The sequence below is a fragment of the Rosa rugosa genome, chromosome 5 (assembly GCF_958449725.1).
Source record: "Rosa rugosa chromosome 5, drRosRugo1.1, whole genome shotgun sequence".
Lineage (NCBI taxonomy): Eukaryota > Viridiplantae > Streptophyta > Magnoliopsida > Rosales > Rosaceae > Rosa > Rosa rugosa.
Window position 1 is genome coordinate 47185697 of NC_084824.1, and position 19001 is coordinate 47204697.

Below are 19001 nucleotides of genomic sequence, written 5' to 3' on the forward strand. Positions count from 1 at the left end.
ACATCATTCTTAGGCCAACGTACGCTAATTGCTGAAGCCAGATGAATTCCTTTTTGTAGTGCTAGTAGTATATTGAGCAAAAACATGAAAATTTTCACTTACCATATCTACATAAATGTTTGCAACGTCGCTTTAGAGTTTTTGTTATTTTCCTTTTAAGAAGCATTTATTAATAAATGTGAGATACAAAATTATATCGTAACAAAAGTTACATTTAAGTAAAAATAATAAGTTAACTTACTTGTCATGCATGAATTTTTTTTTTTTTTTAACTTTTACATGCAGACGTTGATGATCATGCACGTAATCGTGTATTATTGTTTATAAGAAAAACCGTGCATGCAATCTTGCATAATAATAACTCAATATATTAATAAATTTGCCAAGTACAACTAGAACAATCCTAAGTTTTCACATCAATTTTCACCACAATATGCACCGTACAGTCAGTACTGTACGTGAACGGGAATATTCTCTCTTCTAAAGATGCAACCCCCTTATGAACAGTAACTTCCCTTATGAATAGTGTGCTGATGGTTTTGCCCTTTTGTGTTTTAAGGAATTGCAGAGCCCCACCCACCTGTACGATTTATGTCGCGCCGTGTTTTCGTCTTCCGCATGTCTTCTTCGCTTCTCTGAGTTCTCTCCACCGAACGATCGCTTGGGGGAGAGACATCACATCAGAAAATGCTGCAGACGCCACTCAAATTACATATTCTGATCGTACCCCAAATTGTACCTTTAAACCCCCTGCCTGTCTCGAGTAAATCTATATTGCCACGTAGTGTTGTGCTGTCTCTTTCTGGCCATCTGCCGTGTTGTTCTGTTTCCATGAAGAGAGAGGGTTCGATCGGTAGCCTAAAAGAGAGAGGTAGAGTATCGGTTTAATCCAGAGAGACAGAAAAAGAGAGAGATAGAGAGAGGGCAAGGAGTTTGCATGACTAACCATTATGTTAACAAAAAAAAAAAGGAGTTTGCATGACTGGCGATTTGAGCTGTTTTGGCGCAGAGATTTTGGTTGTCGTTTGCTGACGAGGTTGGGTTTTCACCAGGCAGCAAAGATAATTAGTTTTGGGGGTGAATAATTCAGATTTTCTTTTGTCTTCATTGACTCAGTAGAGTTTCAATTTATCTGATTTCTGTTTTTTATGGTTGTCTTGCAGTTGTCTGCTATTTGGTTGGTAATTTTTTCTTAGTCATTAATGTTTGTGTTGATTCATTGGTTTGATTCCCTCAGATGTTCTTAATTTGCTGAACAGAAAAAGTAGGATTGCTCGAGGTTCAATCTTCTCAGGATTATTTGGTTGGGAACAAACAAAGAAAGAAAGTAGGATCAATATTCGGGAACCTCTCCTTCTGGAAAAACAGGTCCAATGCTGGCTGGAATTTAAGGTCAAAGCTTAAACTATTAAATTAAAGTGATTTCAGTGATCAGTCAGTCCATTCTCTACTTGATCAAAGTCTTGATTTTGCAGATTTTTTTTTTCTGTTTTTTTTTTTTTCAGTAACTTTTTTTTAGTTGATGTTTATTATTGCATGATTCTTTGTTGAAATGAAAGTGCTATTGCTGATAACTTTTTGTTGAAATATAATGCAGGTCCACTTGACCCAATCCCAGAATCAAGTAGATCTTGGTAATAATTTTTCAATTTTCTGCCTACAGGACTTCTCAATGTGCATGCATCCCTAAATTACAGTGTTAAACCTATCTCAAGTTTATGGAGTGTTTACCCATCATTCAAGTCATCAACTGTGAAAAAGGCTAGCACTAGGAGCTAACAGAGTTTTTTTTTTTTTTTTTGCAAATACAGAGATCCCTAAATTACAGTGTTAAACCTATCTCAAGTTTATGGAGTGTTTACCCATCATTCAAGTCATCAACTGTGAAAAAGGCTAGCACTAGGAGCTAACAGAGTTTTTTTTTTTTTTTTTGCAAATACAGAGATCCCTAAATTACAGTGTTAAACCTATCTCAAGTTTATGGAGTGTTTACCCATCATTCAAGTCATCAACTGTGAAAAAGGCTAGCACTAGGAGCTAACAGAGTTTTTTTTTTTTTTTTTTTTTTTTTGCAAATACAGAGATATAGCAACCTGTTAAACCAATATCTCCAGCAATAAAGCCTTATTATTGTTACAGGTATATGCTATGCAAATGTTATTTATAATTACTGATCACTACACAAAAATTTTGAAAACAAATAATCAATGGACCTATGAAGAAATGTATGGGATTATGTTTAGATCTTCAAGGACCATCCAATTTAATGGTTTAGTTGTCTGAGCTAATGTCCTTTTGAATTTGATTGATCTGATTAATGCACAATTCAGTTGGGATTGCAATGAATTTGTGTTCTTTGTTTCCATGTTCTAATCAGATGTATTATAGATTTAGAGTGATAGGACCTGCATTTTGGTATTCGAAATCTAAACTGATGCTTTATGAGGTTTAGCTTGGGTATTAGTTTGTTTATTATGTTGGGGATGTTATAGTTTAGGAATTTAGTATGTAATAGTATGGAATAAACTGAGCAATGCGATAATCTGAGATAAACTCTACTTGAGCTCATAATATTATCAGCCTCTTGCTTTTGGAGTTTCGATAATAACTTTCTTCTATATCGACTAAGATGGTAAAGACCAACAAAATAAGTCCATCAATGCTTTCTGTTTGTTAAATTGTGTTTATTCGTATGTAATGTTTTATTTAGGTGCCAGCAATTCTTTAGCTTTCATGACAAAGTTGATCTCTTTTTCTTTCGTGTACAAGATTGCTTTCATATTGTACTTAGTCTGACTATTCATTCTGTTAGCCACTTTTGTTAATGTTTTCATTTTTTGGTTTTGGATTCTGCAGCTCTGAAGCTCAAAAGATCAATTCATTGGTATTTAGATTATAAAGAATGAGATCTTGAAGCCAATTACATGGATACAGAATGCTAAAAACGACAGCCAAAAATTGATGGATCGATCTGCTATTGGGTGGTCTCCTTGGAAAAGGGCATTATGTTAGACAAGCAAAGCTAAAAAGGAAAAGGGCATTATGTTAGACAAGCAAAGCTAAAAACATTGGTGGATCTGCATGCGAATGAGGTTTGCTTCTTACTAAATGCATAGAGCAAACAAGTTGAAGGAAATCTGTCTTTTGTGACAGACTTCTGTTATGCAAAGCAGAGCCAGGGAAAGGTGGAGATTTGTTGCATCATGAAAGTACGACTATTGGCGATGCTTTGGATTTGATGCAGAAAACTTTTGCTCTGTGCCTTTTGTTATCTAAGTATTGCTTGATTCCTTGGATTCGTGCTTATTTGTGGTTGCATGTTGATTTTGCAGGTGAGGCTTACTCTCGAGGAAAAGAGAGGAGACAATATGTGGGTTCCGCTGATACACAGCAAAAGAGAGGAGACGAGAGGAGGGACAAGGGGATGGGAAGAGCATGAATGCATTGGTTCAATCTGACACAAAAGACCTTACCTAGCCACTTCTGCTTTGTAATCTTATGCTTTTTGTCAAGCTGTGAAACTTTTTTCGATAAGGACCATTCTCTATGTTTTTTGTAATGCTAACGGTCCGTGAAAAACAATCAACCAAAACAGCAGACATTTTGTACATCTACGGATCAATGTACATAAAAGCTTTTTTGCTATTCTTCTTTGTTTTCTCATTCAGTTTTTTTGCAACATTACACCAATTGTTATTGCGACAAAAAAACCCGCAGCATCGCGCGGGTCTTTGTAACTAGTGGTTTACTGTACACGAAATGCCAACCCTAAAGCAAAAAATCTGAGAATCAACTGATTAATAAGACACACAAATCACAAAAGAGGACAAAAAGAAAAAATAGGGACACACAGAACATTCCTTCTATAGATCGCCCACAGGTTTTCTTGTCAAAACCGCCTTCTCTCGAACCTTCCGATCCTGTTTAAATAGAGCCACGGAGAACAACTTTTACAGAACAAACCAAGAAGATTGATGGTTACCTGTGAGAGAGTGAATACCTGGTTACCAGCAGAATCCCAGGGTGAAGAGGACGACGAAGACCAAGATCTGGGAGGAGGGCTCTCAAGCAATCTTCATCGAATCCATGATCTACCAGGTCTCTAACCATTTCTTTACTCGGTGTCGTTAGGGTTTTAATCATTACCATTAATTTTGTTACTGGATAGATCTGATAATACTGTCACTAACAATTCCTCGTTTTCTTGTTACTCTGGCTTGGTTTATATCAGAAGAGGAAACCAAGAGCATGACAAGGTACTCTCTATTTCCCACGATCTGAGTTATGGCTTGATATATTAATTGAAATCGAATTTTCTTCAAAAATTGAACACATTGTCAATGACTTTTGATGTTTTTTTTGGAGGATTATAATATTTTTCTTATCTTTATTTTGTATTTGTTTTTGGAATGATCCCAGTAATCAACAAGACAATTATCTTTTGTATCTTTGAACAGCTGATATATTTGGTTTCTTTCTCTGACATCAACTCTTAATTGTATAGCTCAAAGAGAGTCCTGGTGGGTGATGGGAAGCACCAGTAGTAGTAGGAGGAGGAGATATAATCTGCACTCCTCACTGGTCAGAGGAACAGCCAACAATAAACGGCGAGGTATGGACATTTTCCCTTGGCTGCAATTTATGCAAGATAAAGCATTCTGCATCTTCTTGATCTGCAATATTCTTTTGTATTATAGCCTCCTCAGCCACTTTGATCTTCAGCTCTTCCAGAGTTCCAGTGAGTTCAACTACTGCAGTTGTAGCATGTTGAGATCTTCAGTAGGTATTATATCTTTCACAGAAGTGAAACACAATAATGTTTCTTCTTTTATCACTCGAAGGCTTTTTAGTCTCGTCAACTGTTTTGCATATCAATCTGAAGTGATAACAATATTGTATGCATAGGTAGTACCTGTCTGATATGTAATGCCAAGTATATCTGGAAGAGTCTTGAGTGGTGGGAGGGGAAGCCGAATCCCAGATAAGAATAGAGTACGTTGAGAGCATAAACTCGAGCCGGTTGACAACAAAACTGGCCAACCGTGAGAGGATCCAAATTGCATCTCTTGACTCTTCGGCCATGATAAAGTAATCTGGGGTTCACATCCAAAACCAATTGACAATGGATGGAGTGGCCCAAACCCTTATAAACCCATAGGCAAGGTCCCATTTTTCCCATGTGGGATGACATATATTCTCAACACGCCCCCGCACGTGTGGCGAATTTTCAAGCCATACACGTGGACAACTTTGGGTGACGTGGAGCCCGTGTGGCCGTTAGACATGCACACGTGGGTAACCCGCTCTGATACCATGATAAAGTAATCTGGGGTTCACATCCAAAACCAATTGGCAATGGATGGAGTGGCCCAAACCCTTATAAACCCATAGGCAAGGTCCCATTTTTCCTATGTGGGATGACATATATTCTCAACAGATGTTCGAGTTGTAAAAGCTTCCTTCAAGACTGTAAAACCTAGACCCATCAATGGCCTCATCAGATCTCGGGGAAGAACGAGCCACACGTTGTTTCGGGTAGCCAAGTGAAGGATGGTGACTTGGTAATTTCATTAACTGCAGCAGACCAAGAGGGACAAATTAATTAACTGCTTTAAAGCGCATGATGCTTTTGAGGGTGGATGTTGATAGCTAGGATTAGTTGACAGAGTTCCTTTGGTAATTCGGACCATCTTGACATGGGAAAATTGTATCATTAATTCCAGCTTTTATCATTTGTCATCTACAAGAAGATAACCTGGAGTCTGGTTAATTTCATTTGTCATCTTCACTAGTTCCAGCTTTTTTGGCGACCCTTGGTCTTTTTTGCCGTGACTTGCAACTCAAAACTAGTTACAGAAACCTGTTTGTTTATTTATTTATGTTTATATAAAATCTCCACCCTATCTACTTCACATATTCCACGATGACAATACGATCTAAATTTGTGACCTTTACGACATTAGTTATTATGGCATGTTACATAAACCTATTGATTGAAAAGAATATGTTTGTTGTATTGTTTGGGATGAAGGAAATGTAAAGATCGATGTCCTGTTTTTTTTTTTTTTTTGAAATAGAAGTTGATATTCATTAGATCAACAGCCAAATTGGCTATAGTCTACAAAGCTTACATAAGAAAGCCAAAAACTAAAAGACTGCCCTATCCAAGCTATAGTAAACTACTAGAGTCTCTGATATGCTCATTGATTGGCAAGCCTATACAAAAGTGATCAAACCTCGCCTTCTACGGAAGAAATATTCAACTAACCCTTACTTGCCAGACACGCAATTGTGGTACAAACACGGATTAGAAACGTCATAGAAGACATATAGAAGCTTCACCCTCCTCACGTAGGCTTGAAAGAGAATTAACTAATTTAACTAGTAACCATGGGGGTAGGAGTGAAATCCTTTGATCCTCTTTAAAATAAAATGAAAAAAAAAAACTAGTAACGAACCAACTCCTTCCCTTTCGAGTTGGAGCCTGAACCTGCATCTGCCTTGTTGAGCTTTGGTAAAAGCTTCTTCTTGACTGCCCTAGTCTCATCCTTCTGTGTTGCTTTTTTCTTTTCACCATAAGGTAGTTTGTTCCTACTACCTGCAGGCCTACCCCTCTTTCTCTTCATCTGAATTGGCTGCTCCTTATACTGCAGCACTGGTACCAATCCCAAGCTTTCCGGTTCCAAATTCAAGTTTCTTTGTCCAACAGCTAGGCTCAGTTTCAGCTTCTTGGGAGAGATAGTGATAACATCCTCCTCCCTATGTCTCCGTTTACCTGTTATATTGCCAGAGGCAGCCAAAATCTCCGGCAACTCCCGGATAGTAGCCTGGTGCCGGGGACGATTCACCAGCATTGCCGGGTTGTGAAGCAATCGCTCCGGCATTTGATTGGGAACCATAGTACGAAATACAACATTCGTACCTGTCATAGAAACCCTAGCACGAGTTCCTGTGTTCACTGTACTAGTCGACGCCGAACCCGATGTGACAAGCTGCGTCGCCTGTGAAGATGGATTAGTGACCGGTGTCGCACCCAACACCGTGCGCTCTACCTCATCATCCTCCTCCAATGGAGGCCCCGAACATGGTAGGCCTACATGAGTAACAAAACCACAATTCGAGCATCGACCAAAGAGTTTATCATACCTGAATTTGCAGAGAAACTCAACCTCATCCTCAACCCAATACCAGCGCTTGAAGGGCAGTGGTCTGTTGAAAGGAATTTCCACCCTAATCCGAAGATTGCCGACTTTCTTAGCCTGCTTATCAATCTCCTTGAAATCACCGAGAGTAAAACCAACCATTGTCATCACCCTCTCAGATCGAAAGGCGGAAGGGATACCCTGCAGTGTGATCCAATACGAAGATGACGTCAAAGGGATAGATTCAATAGCAGCAACGCCATCATAGTAAGCTAGGGCAACCGGTGCATGATTGTAACCCCATGGGCCTCCTTTCCAGATTCGATCTCTGTCTGCTGCGTCTGACAGGGTAAAGAGAACTCTCTGTCCTTCTGCCTCTTCAACTCGAAGCGATCCATTCACTCTCCATGCATTGCGAAACATCCCCAAGAAAGAATGAACCTTATATTCCCTGGTAGTGAGAAGTTTTCCCACCAAAAACACGTCTGCCTGATGCAGACCCTTCCCTTGTGTTGGTCGCAGGTCGACCTGCTTCCTCCCCTCCGCAATTGCAAGAGAAGAAGCAAGGCGAGCAGCGATGGCATCAACCGAGGTCATCGTTGAGAATTGCACAGAAACACCGCGAAAAAACCCTAACCCTAGGAGAGTAAAGGGAGGCGGCTCTGTCTTTTATTATCTAACAAGATCGATGTCCTGTGTTTAGAAGTGTTTAGAATACATCTATTCATTTTTGGAGGACAAATAAAATCATAATGTTATTAGCATATCTCTCCGTTTTAGCCCTACCTCAACAAAAGAGAAAAAGAAAAATTGAAGCCAAATTTTGAATGCCCAAAATACCATTTATAAATAAAACTTATAATGAAATTATCTCAAAAGAGATATTTATAGAAAACAAAAAAAAAACAAAAAATTGAAAAAGTGTATGAGAAAAAAACTTTCACGTTGTTTTCTTTTCAACAATAACATGTGTATCCTTAGGGGTATGGCACTGGTCTTTCTTAATTAAACAAACTCCCGCATGAAGGTTAAATTGTTGAAAGCTCACTAACGGCCTTGCTTAGTTAATACTTCGAGTATAAAGATCACATAAAGAGGGTCAGATAGTAAATAGAAAATTAATGAAATAAGAAAAAAAAAGGGTCCTTGACCAAAAGCCCCAAAATGAGTTAAAGTTATCCCACTTACCCCAGCAAGATATTTTTATTCTCACTAACCCATTTTGAAGTAAAATGACAATTTTGCCCTTAATCAAATTAATAAACCCCTTGATCTCTCTCCTCTCTCTCGTCCCTCTCCGATTTCTTTCAGATCGCTCTCTCTCTCCGCCCTGCAAAGCGCCATTGCCAACTCCGCGACTGGCTCGCCTAGGCCGCCGTGGGCCGAAACCCCGACGAACAGGGGCCGGCTGTCGCCGCCGTCGACTGCATCTCTCTCTCTCCCCCCTCTCGCCGACGTCGTTATGTGGTCTTAGTTTCAGCAACAACATCCTCGGGTTTTCCAAAAATAGTTATGGATATTCTTCTGCCTTCTGCTTGTTCTTCATGCTCGCTGCTTCTACCTAGCTCCCTGGTGTCGCTTTACAGAGAGAGAGCTTCGAATTACAGGAAGCTGTTTGGTTCCAATTTTGTTGCAGCTGGTCAACAATCTCTTTTCTTGCGCGGGCGTGCCAGCACCGTCGGGTGCGGTCGTCGGGGGTGTCCCTTGACCTGACTTCTGTCGAGCGATTGTAGACGAGGAGAGCACCAACCTCGTCGTGGGATTCTTTGTGCCTCGTGGTGAGGACTTTGCTGAAGTTTCTTCTTGTTCACAAGTCGATACTCAATATTGCAGATTGAGCAGAGCGAAATCACCGGGAAGTATTGAGATCTTGCTAAAGCGTGACTTTAGCTTGGCTGGGTTGCTAGGGCGTTACCCTTGCTTGACTGGTTCTGTAACCGTTGTGGTCGCGGCACTACCGTCGGCTCCCGAGGAGACTAGGACCGAAGCACGTTGACAGAGGGTTTGGTGGCACTGAAAGTCGGCTTCTGAGAAGACTAGGACTAGGAGTGTGATCACCGGTAAGAGAAAGAGAAAGAGAGGAGTTGCTCTTAGAGAGGTTTGCTCTAGAGAGAACTTAGATCATCTTAGAGATGTTGTTGTTGAATGTGAATGTGTGTCTTAGAATGAGAAGAGAAGGTGTTTATATAGGAAAGAAAAAGAAGAGTGAAATGATGAGTGGAAGAAAAATAATGAAAGTGGAGTATGAAAGTGATTTGTAAAATATGGAAAAGATAGAGAAATGATGAAATGAAAGCAAAGCATGAAGGTGTAGAAACATGGAAGTGATGATGATCTATTAAAGAGATTGTAGTAGAAAAATATATCCAAGGAAAAGAAGAAAAGCATCTAGCTTTCTTCATGTGGGTAGGAAACATGAACATGCGAATATTGAGCTGGTTTTAGGTCAGTTTCTGCCCCTTTATTCCTTCAATTATTTATCCAACAAGCCTTCAGAATGAGCCTTCGACTTCTTCATAAAAAATGTTCCACTATGAGTGTAGATCATCCTGAAAAATTTTCAGAGCTTTATTCCATGCGGTTGGGCTGGAAATGCTGCTGGACCTCTTACAGGTCCAGTTTTCCAGTTTTGCTTCTGTAGAAAATTGGACTGATTGTTTGAAGGCCTTCCACTCAAAACTAGCTCTGGAACTCTTCATAAGAAATGATCCTTGGGCTTTCTAGATTTAATCTGGAATGTTTTAGCTCATTTAGATTTCATTTGGTTAGTCTGCCGCCCTTCCTTCCTTGTTTAGCTCGGTTTCTCCTAGCCGAAGTAGGAAAATGTACTAAAGTTAACTTTTCATGCTTCCATGCTTCCATAGTAGGCTTTATTTAGCCTCTAAATATATATTTCGAGCTTGTCGACAATATATAGCTTGAGCCACTGACATTGGCTCAATTTCTCCAAGACGTGCTTTGTCAGGCCAAAATGTTCATTTTGGGTCCAAACATTGCCCCCCAGACCTCGAAGTCAAAGGTCCTCGTCTTGACTGAAGAGGTCTTGAATCAGCACTGCTCTTATAATGTCGTTGCTCCAAAGCCACTTGTATTGGCTTGACTAAAATTACTTGAACAGTGGCCTCTCTCCCTCTTAATTTTACATAGTGAGCATACATATATTAATCGCCAGTCTTCCTTCGCGAACCATCCTTTGCGAGGCCATGTAATTAAAACCACTTCGCTGCCAACAATTCGCAACCTAGCTTTCGCCACAATTATTGGCAAAAATATTGATTTGACCTCCTCCACTGCTAATACCATATTAGGCATATTAAATGCCTCTTGTATATGTGCCCAGACCAATACCAATGGCCTCTTAAGTATATTAGCAAGTTCCAGCCACTATTAGGCAAGAACACAATTTTTTGCATCCTCCGCGACGCACAAATTTGAAACTCTTTTTGTATTTTTGTAATTTTTTCTTTTATTTTAATAAGACATTGTGAATCAAGGTTTAGACATGCGGCCCAAGTATAGTCGTCTAGACACAAATTTTCTTTCAAATCATTTGGGCAACCTTACTGAAATGGCCAGATGGGGGAGGGCGAACAAGAGAGGCAGAATCCATTTTGGCATGAGCTACTCCCACATAGTGGTTTAGGCCCATTTTCATGCACTTTTGGATTCAAGAACCTGTCATGAACGTTGTCCCATTTCTAGACACCATTTCACATAGGCTATACTTACTAAGATGAGAAAGGTCATAAGTGTGAAGACAGTTTAACAAGTGTTAATAAAAGCCGCCCTTAACCTTAAGGGACCTGAACTAGGCACCAATAAGGAGTTTAGACCAATATTAACAAAAGAAACTTCACCTCTCCCGTTATGATTCACAAACCCTTACCAAATTCAACCACTTTTTTTTTTTTTTTTTTTTTTTTTTTAACTATGAAAATAAAGGTAAAAAACAACTGAAAACTGATAGGAAATTAACAAAAAAGCAAGGAGCTAGCAATGACACGTTTGGCTAACCTCTAGAAGACCACGGGGGAGGCCATCTATGCTTCATTCCAAGCTCCGATGTATCAAAATTTGTAGGGTAAAAATCCCTCCTGTGAGAGCTTGTAGGAAAAGAACAAAGATACTTCTCGTTGAAGAATTTGGAGGAATTTGGCTCGTGAGAGGGGTAATCTTGCCCCCGAAGTATCTTTGTTGGTTGACGAGGCATGATCTTTAATTGCAATTTGGGAGATGACGGTGTCCCAAGATCGGCTTTGTCGCCAACTGTTGCCAACTTCTCTTGATCAAAGGGATGATCATGGGTCATATCTTGCCCCCCATGCATCTGATCAGTAGCCACGTATTTGGCTTGATCAGTGGAGTAATCAGATATTTGTTCCGAGACAATTTCATTGTCAGAAAAACATTCTTGTGGACCGTCTTCTCCATGCACAACCTCTGTGTAAGGCTGTGACTCACCAGTGAGACCCTTAGGTTGATTGCCACCTATAGGCAAGTTAGTCTCAAAAATGACCTCTTCGCGAGCAGGTTTTTGACGTTCCAATTCGCCTTGCTGCGCATTAGCCAAGCTGGAACCTTCCTCGCGTAAGGTTGTGAACTCAGATGTGATGTTCGCGGCATGTTGAGTGGTCTGTTTGTCACTGCTCAAGAAAGGCTTATGGAATTGTTCTCTAGCTTCTCGAGCGTTCTGCTCAATTTGTTGGTCCCAATCGCGAAACCTCTGCTTTGTTTTTGCGATCAAACTGGCCATGTCCCTGGCTCGCTTTTCTTTATGCCTCTCGATGTTGGCCATGATGATCGCCAGCTGTTCCTCAATGCTTGCCCCCTCTGGGATGGGAATAGGCATAAACTCATCATTAATGGCAGTATCGCCAGTGGTGGCAACATTGACCATCTATTTACTTTAGGAATTTCTTTTGGTAAAGATTTTCCCCTAGCATCTCAATGATGGCGAACAAATGCAAAAAGACTCTAGTACTGTCCCACCGGGCGTGCCAAAATGTTTGTTTTGAAGCCCGGTGGTTGAATGTGCTTCAAGAGAAAAACTTCTAATGTAGTCCCACTGGGCGTGCCAAAATGTTTGTTTTGAAGCCCGGTGGTTGAATGTGCTTCAAGAGAAAAACTTCTAATGTAGTCCCACTGGGCGTGCCAAAATGTTTGTTTTGAAGCCCGGTGGTTGAATGTCTTCAAGAGAAAAAAAATTCTAACATTGTCCCACCGGGTGTGCCAAAATGTTTGGCTCCAATTTGTTGCAGCTGGTCAACAGTCTCTTTTCTGCGCGGGTGTGCCAGCACCGTTCGGGTGCGGTCGTTGGGGGTGTCCCTTGACCTGACTTCTTTTGAGCGACTGTAGACGAGGAGAGCACCAACCTCGTCGCAGGATTCTTTTTGCCTCGTGCTGGAGGACTTTGTCTTGTGTCACCAAGTCGATACTTAACGTTGTAGGTTAAGCAGAGCGAAATCACCGGGAAGTAGAGAGAACTTGCTAAAGCGTGACTTTAGCTTGGCTGGTTTGCGAGGGCGTTACCCTTGCTTGGCTGGTTCCGAAACCGTTGTGATCGTGGTACTACAATCGGCTCCCGAGGAGACTAGGACCGAAGTACGTTGACAGAGGGTTTGGTGGCACTGAAAGTCGGCTTCTGAGAAGACTAGGACTAGGAGTGTGATCACCAGTAAGAGAAAGAGAAGGAGAGGAGCTGCTCTTAGAGAGGTTTGCTCTAGAGAGGCTTGGATAATCTTAGAGATTGTTGTTGTGAATTGTGTTGTTTATTGTATTTCATTGTAACCTCTATTTATAGGCTACCATGCCAAAGTGTTTAGCATTAAACAAATGATAGTGGAGCATTAATTGGAGATCAGAAATGATGAATTTTGGAGATAAGGAAGCATAATTGGAGATAAAGAATGATGAATTTCGGAGATAAGGAGATAAGGAGGCATAATTGGAGATAAGGAATGATGAATTTTGGAGATAAGGAAGCACTTTCGGCTCCTTTATTCCTTTAATTTTATCTCCATCAAGCATTCCGATTTTGACCGTGACCTCTTCATAAGAAATGTTCCACTATGAGTGTAGATCATCCTGACAAATTTTCAGAGCTTTATTCCATGCGGTTGGTCTGGAAATGCTGCTGGACCTCTTACAGGTCCAGTTTTCCAGTTTTGCTTCTGTAGAAAATTGGACTGATTGTTTGAAGGCCTTCCACTCAAAACTAGCTCTGGAACTCTTCATAAGAAATGATCCTTGGGCTTTCTAGATTTAATCTGGAAAGTTTTAGCTCATTTCGATTTCATTTGGTTAGTCTGCCGCCCCTCCTTCCTTGTTTAGCTCGGTTTCTCCTAGCCGAAGTAGGAAAATGTGCTAAAGTTAACTTTTCATGCTTCCATGCTTCCATAGTAGGCTTTATTTAGCCTCTAAATATATATTTCGAGCTTGTCGACAATATATAGCTTGAGCCACTGACATTGGCTCAATTTCTCCAAGACGTGCTTTGTCAGGCCAAAATGTTCATTTTGGGTCCAAACAGAAGCCATGGCTTCTGGCGCTACGAAATCGAGCTCAGCGGCCCTCGGCTCCGTCGTCGTGGTTGGCTCCGCTGGAGCCGGTGATGGCCGCGAAGCCGCAAGGTAGGTGAAGCCGGTGTCGCTCGCTTCTGTCGATTTGGTTTCGTAATTTCCGTTGGATTTTGGCTCAACGCCACTCGCCTGAAGACGACCTCTGATGGTCTGCAACCAGGAAGAAGGGAGAATGGGAAGAGGTCATAATTTTTCGATAAGTGGTCATCCAAAATGAAAGACGACAGGTGGGTTTCATCTCTCTCTCTCTTTCCGCCTGTTATCTCTGAAAGCCCAATTTTTTAATGAAAGAGCTATGGGAGTCTTGAAGAAGTGAAGGGTTTGTCTTCCATTGCTGCTAGTGCTATTAATTGTGGATTTGTGGTGGCAGAGAAAACAAGGCAGGTGGGACTGTGGGAGGATAGTTTTTGTTCTATTGTTTTTTTTATTATATATTGTAAAGCTATCCATACATTTTTAAGTACATTATGAGTTTGATATGAATTGCAATATTGCATATTTTCAACCGTATATGTTTGGTAAGCTAATCTCTATTGCAATCTCTATTACAAAATGGTGTTATGCCAAGGGCAATACAGGTCTATTGGGGGGCAATAGACGTTTATTGGGGGGCAATAGATGTTTTGAATTGATGTAATCTCCTCGTTTTTTTTCTTTAATCAAAGTTTTATTTGTGTAGTTTTAGGAAGATTAATTACCATTTCGGTAATCTAAACGTCTATTGGGGGGCAATAGACGTCTACTGGGGGGCAATACAAGGCTGATAGTCGTCTATTGGGGGCAAAAAAACTTTCCGGTGAGATTTTCAGCAAATTTCGGTGGGCGGCAGCTGGTGACCGGAATCCGGCCGCCGGCGACCGGAATCCAGCGAAAGTTGGCTGGAATCCGGCTACTGGTGACCGGAATCTGGCGACCTGTGACCGGATTCCGACGGCCGGTGACGGGCTCCGACGAAGTCTCCTATGGTTTCTCTCTCTCTCTCTCTTTAAGTAACAAAGGGGTGAGGGGTAAAATGGTATTAAAAAAAATTAAAAACAAAAAAAAAATCTTAATGGGGTATTAGGGAAGACTCCCTTAGAGTGTATTGGGTAAGAGGGAATTAAAAAAACTTAATGGGGTAAGTGGGAAAAAAATCCCTAGAAATGGGGTAAATGGACAAAACAAAGATAAGAGATAGTAGGAACATGTAGAGTGAAGGAATGGATGGATTTCAAAACTTTTTAATTAGTGCGGAATAAGTTTAACAATTAAAATACTAACTAAACATAAAATCCATTCCTTTAACCCATGATCTTGGCTTATTGTGATATGTATATAAACAAAGCATGCATAGTAAGGAAGAACAAAGAGGGGGTTTATGTTCTACTCACCCTTGGAGCGTGATTTTAATCCGATCCAAGTGAACCACCAAAGTTCCTCTCCTTGATCTCTCCTTGTGTGTGTTTCCTTCACCTTGAAGCACCTTGAATTAAGAACTCCTTCTTGTACTCCTTCTTGTGCTTGTAATCTCCTCCTTGATGTAACAAGTAAAGCCACAAAAATATATGGCCTCTAAGGATCTTCACCAAGTGAATCAAGAGATGAAGAAAGATGAAAGAAAAGAAGAAATTATGCAAGTGTTCTTCTTTCCTTTAATTTCTGAAAAATGGACCAAGAGAGAACTCTCTTTCTCTCTCTCTAATCAGAAAATAATAGTGTGGAGACACTACTTATTTCTTTGTCCATGCTTTCACTTTTATATAATAGGAAATAACTCCAATTACTAAAAGAAAAATATTGACTTTCATAAAGCCAATATTTTGGCTGGTCCATACATGTTATTGGGCACTAAAAATGTGTCTTGGGCTTTCATATAAATCTCATTTAGTGAAGCCCAAGTCCACACCAAAAACCCGACAATCGTTTAGGCCCAATAGGTTCGGTTTTACCCGAAAATCCTAATTATGTTCAAATAATAAATCTAATTAATTATTTGCTCATAACCAACTCTTGTTTAATCTTCTTCATATACAATCTCAAGGATCCACTTATATGGTGTGCGATCTCTTAGGTTCTAATAAACAAGGCAGTGAAGTTTATAGAAACCATTCTATTTTGTTTAAGAATCAAAAACTCCATTTTTGATTCTCCCTTGTTATTAGGATAATAAATGTTTATTAATCCTCGGGGACTTCACAAGTCATGAGTGACGTCTTGCAACATATCATGACTACCCTAGTTAATGTAGAATGACAAAGAACCTATTCAATTGGAATTACAATACAATACGGTCCTTCTCTAACACGATGTTCTAAATCACATCATCGGGGTATGGAATTGATATGTCAATCCCCTAATGTGATTTTCATTCTTATGTGATTCTTAGAATGTGATTAAAAAACTCCTTTTTAAATCTCATTCAATGCTTTGGCCAAAGACTCATTGAATCACATCTTTGAACATACACCTTATTTACTTAAGGATAGAGATTCCTTGTTGTACACTCACATGTCTCCATGACCGAATTGATTATACCAATGAATGCATCTATTATATCCATTAAGGGACACAATATTATTGCATCATCAAGAGATAATCCATTCACTCATAAGACAACTATATATGGTGTCTCAGGTCAAAGGACTAATTTGTATTATTGCAATTTAGAGTTCAAGTTTGACATGTAAGTAAGACTCCATACAAGAACTCTAATGATCGCGTTCAGTGTACTCTTTAAGTTAAGAGCACCCACATACTTGTATTAGTGTCTCTACACAAATGACAAGAGACATATCATCCTCCATATTGAGCATACATAGTATGTGCTAGTCTTTCCGGATTATCAATGTCCAAGTGATAATCCTATGACTAGGAACCTTTTAGGATAAGAGTGTGAAAGAGTAAAGGTCTCACACATCTAACTCTTTAGATTACTTTCTCTTTAACTCATATTCCTTGGACCTTGTTCAATCAAATATTAAATATAAGTAATGAACAATAAACTTGCCCTTTTGATTAATAATAATTACAATAATAATTATATCAAAATGATTGTTTTAGGACACAATTCCTTCATAGAGTTGTACCCAAAAGGCCAAAAGTGTTGTTTATTTGTTTTATTTTATTTTTATTTATTTTAATTTTAAAGAAAACGGCAATAATAGTGAAAATGCATTTATCTTAAGAAAATTATTAACAAAAAAACTCAAACAAATTTTGGTTTTGTAATTGGTGAATAGCTAATTCTCAACTCTCGTCTCTGAGAACTCTAGCAGCGCCTTCATTGGCGTCGACCACTATGGGCACGGCTTAAGCCATCGCTCAACCCCTCTCCTTCGCCCAAAACGATCGAGCACATCGCCTTTCTCTGTGGCGTATCATCTCGTAGTCTCCTTCATCTTCGGACTTCTTCATTTGTCGGAAGAAGCATGCAAATATGATCATTGGGATCTAAGGTACTGGTTCTGGCATGGTAGACAGAGGCGACCACCACGGCGGTGGCTGAAGAGTGGCTTTGTCCGATGTGGTGGGCTTTGGCAGGAGATGTGGTATTTGTGCTGCATGGTGGCCTCCTTCATGTTTTGGTCTTGGGATGTCGATTGGCCTAGCCTGTTATGGGGAGGTGCTGCTTGGTGACGGTGTGGCTTGGTGACCTAGTGAATGATGTCGCTGGTTTTTTGGCTCTAATTCTGGGATGGTGTGGGAGTGGTCAACTTTTGCTGGGCCCGCAATTAAGGTGATTAACTCCGTAGTTAGTATGACATTAAATTTCAGTCATGAATGCGGCGATTATTACGATAATAACTACGCGCAATGATTACGGTTATGAATGCGCGATGAATGACCGTCGTAAATGAGTCATGATTAACAGTCGTCAATGCAGCAATGATTATCATCATAAGTGTGAAAGTAAATGCGACCATAAAAGCGGGAGTAATGGCGGCTTATCCCCCAAGTAAGTTATCGCCTATATAAAGGAGGCTCGACGTCCAGGTAATCATCCCTTTCTGATTCTTCTTACTACACTCTCAGAAACGTATTGACTTAGGCATTGGAGGGATTTCTGCAGGTACCCCCCTCATCTTCGAGCCAACGGTCATACTTTTGAGTCAACACTCAAAGGAAGGTTCTCGATCAATCCTGGTCAGCTCCTGCTCCAGTCCACATTCATTGGTGAGTCAAAATCCTCTACGGAATTTTTCGTCACCAACAGATGGCCAATCTCTTCACGATCATGGGTTCTGGTTCCGAGTCAAATGTGCTTGACATGGTGGTGGGTCTACAAGTTCGTTGCTTGCAGTGTCGGGTGATGGCGGAGATGTCTCTCTTGGGCTTGGGTTTCATCCAATTTGGGTTCTGGTGGTTTAGTATGGGCTGTGCACTTTGGGCCATACATTTTTTGGTTTCGTATATAGGATCTATGGGGCATTGAGATTTAGGATTCTAAACTTATAGGCACAAATAAAGTAGGGTTACTCCTTGACTTTGTCAGCTTTAACCTTAGTAATGTCAGGTTACGAGTTACTTGGAGCTTATTTTTAATAGTGACAATCTCTTCGACTATTTTAGGGTAGTTTAGGCGATGGCTCAATATTGACGTAGCCCGCTGAGGGTGAGTCATTGTGTAATGTTGCTTACATCTTCATTTTAATTGAATGACATCCACTCCCATTTTGTACATACATGTGCTTACACAGCATTGGCAAAAGCATAATTAGCTATAAATGAGCTACGCTCATGCTACCGCCAGCGGTACCAACTACCACCAGAGGTGTGACCCACGAGAACACCGGCAAGCAGGCTACCGCCCGAGCCCCGGCTCATCCCCAGATCATCGCTAACGCGCCGCCACGCGCCACACCAAGATAGCATCAGAAGCTCCAGAAGCTGGGAACTGAAGCATGTCAGTCCCACATAGAAAACAAGGAAGAGACCAGCCTCTTCCTCACCTATAAAAGGTCCACTCTTCCCTCCTCATTAATTACGCATTAAATACTTGTCTATCGTTATTCTGTCAATGCAGATACATTGACTGACTTAGGCATCGGAGAAGAGAAGACCGCCCAACGTGGTCTCCCTCTGACGCCGCTTTGTATCTCATTTGACAGGTAGCGGAGGATCATTGCAAGCGAGCGGTCCGCCCACCGGACCCGCGTTAATCAAGGATTAAGCTACTGCTCAATTCTTATATATTAACACATTTAAAAAAAAAAAAACTTAAAACAATTTTCATTTTACAAAACAAACAGAAATCAAATTTAACTATCTCTATCTATACTATACAATAATCTTGACCTGGTCA

General features: G+C 40.4%; 1 long non-coding RNA gene across 1 annotated transcript; it reads left to right on the forward strand.

Annotated features, from left to right (window-relative positions):
* Positions 1–3840: 3840 nt before the first annotated feature.
* Positions 3841–5791, forward strand: LOC133712262 (uncharacterized). Its single transcript, XR_009847252.1, has 5 exons — positions 3841–4098; positions 4232–4256; positions 4505–4612; positions 4698–4783; positions 4906–5791. It is a non-coding gene; the product is annotated as an uncharacterized LOC133712262 (long non-coding RNA).
* The last annotated feature ends 13210 nt before the right edge of the window (positions 5792–19001 follow it).